We start from the raw sequence: 1306 nt of genomic DNA, 5'->3' as shown, positions 1-1306 counted from the left end.
GAGAGAGAGAGAGAGAGAGAGAGAGAGAGAGAGAGAGAGAGAGAGAGGAGAAAAGAGAAAGGGAGAGAGAGGGAGGGAGAGAGAGAGAGGAAAAGAGAGAGAGAAGAAGAGAGAAAGGGAGAGAGGGAGAGAGAGGGAGGGAGAGAGAGAGGAAGAGAGGGAGGGAGAGGGAGAGAGAGGGAGAGAGAGAGGAAGAGAGAGAGGAAGAGAGAGGGGGGAAAAGAGAGGGGGAGAGAGAGGAAGAGAGAGGGGGAGAGAGAGAGGGAAGGAGAGAGAGAGATTCATCCACTTCCATCCATTTATCTAATATTCATGGAGCATCTGTTAATTCCTAAGCCCTAACCTAGGCTCCTAAGGCCCATGAAGGCTGGGAGCCAGGGATGAGCTTCATGGAACTCTTAGTACAGAAGAGAAGAAGAAACAGGCAAACAAGCCTAAAGCATCATTGAACATGGGTTACAGACAGAAGCTTTGGTTTCAGATAGCAGTATCGGGGGTGAGATGAACAGCAATTGACACTGAGTGATTTTGACAAACTGTCCCCTGCATATGTATCTGTTCCTCCTCTACACTGCTCGTCGATGTTTTCCTCCATGATTTGTGTCTCCCTGCTCCCCTGGCTATGGGAGGACCCCAGTTAGGAAAGGATTATAATCACCAGAATGGTAGCTTTTTTCCCTGTCTTCCTGCTCACCAAGTCCAGACTATCATCTCACTGTGATAGGACAAGTCAGGAGGGTATGATGGTGATGTATCTGAATGACTTGGGTCAGCTCAGGAGCATCTCCAGGGCCAGATCATACAGATACAGAAATAGTGACCTCCTGGACTGTAGAGAGGTTTACAGCTGCCATGAGACGGCAGGCAGCTTACAATTTCTAGGTTTCAGAACCACCAAGGCATAAAAGGAAGAGCAGAATTGGAGGAGAAGGGGAGAGAAGCTGATGGAATGCAGAAATTATCAGCAAGATGAAGAGCTTACTAACAGGGGGTGGGTAAGCTACTTCTTCAAGGGCTACAAGAATTCAGTGGCTGATCAGTGAGGTGGGTCGGTGGGTATAGGCAGTAAAGGTGCTTAGTGTGCAAGCCTAGAAACCAAAGTTCAATTCCCAGAACCCATGTAAGGGTGCAAGGAGAAAACCAATCCCATAAAGTAGTCCTCTGACCTCCACATGTATACTATGCACCCATGCCCTCAGACGCACTATGCATGCACATGCATGCCCATATACACATCACACACCACACCACACACACACAGAGAGAGAGAGAGAGAGAGAGAGAGAGAGAGAGAGAGAGAGAGAGA

At 48.5% G+C, this 1306-nt stretch overlaps 1 protein-coding gene across 4 annotated transcripts in view; it reads left to right on the top strand.

The window, feature by feature from the left end:
• The window catches only part of Tgm6 (transglutaminase 6), a 42063-nt gene that overhangs the window by 13400 nt on the left and 27357 nt on the right, over positions 1-1306 (top strand). The window lies entirely within an intron of this gene.

Source organism: Grammomys surdaster, unplaced genomic scaffold (genome assembly GCF_004785775.1).
Source record: "Grammomys surdaster isolate TR1022 unplaced genomic scaffold, NIH_TR_1.0 129, whole genome shotgun sequence".
NCBI lineage: Eukaryota > Metazoa > Chordata > Mammalia > Rodentia > Muridae > Grammomys > Grammomys surdaster.
Note: the sequence above shows the minus strand (reverse complement) of the source record. Positions and strands in the feature narration are given on the sequence as shown.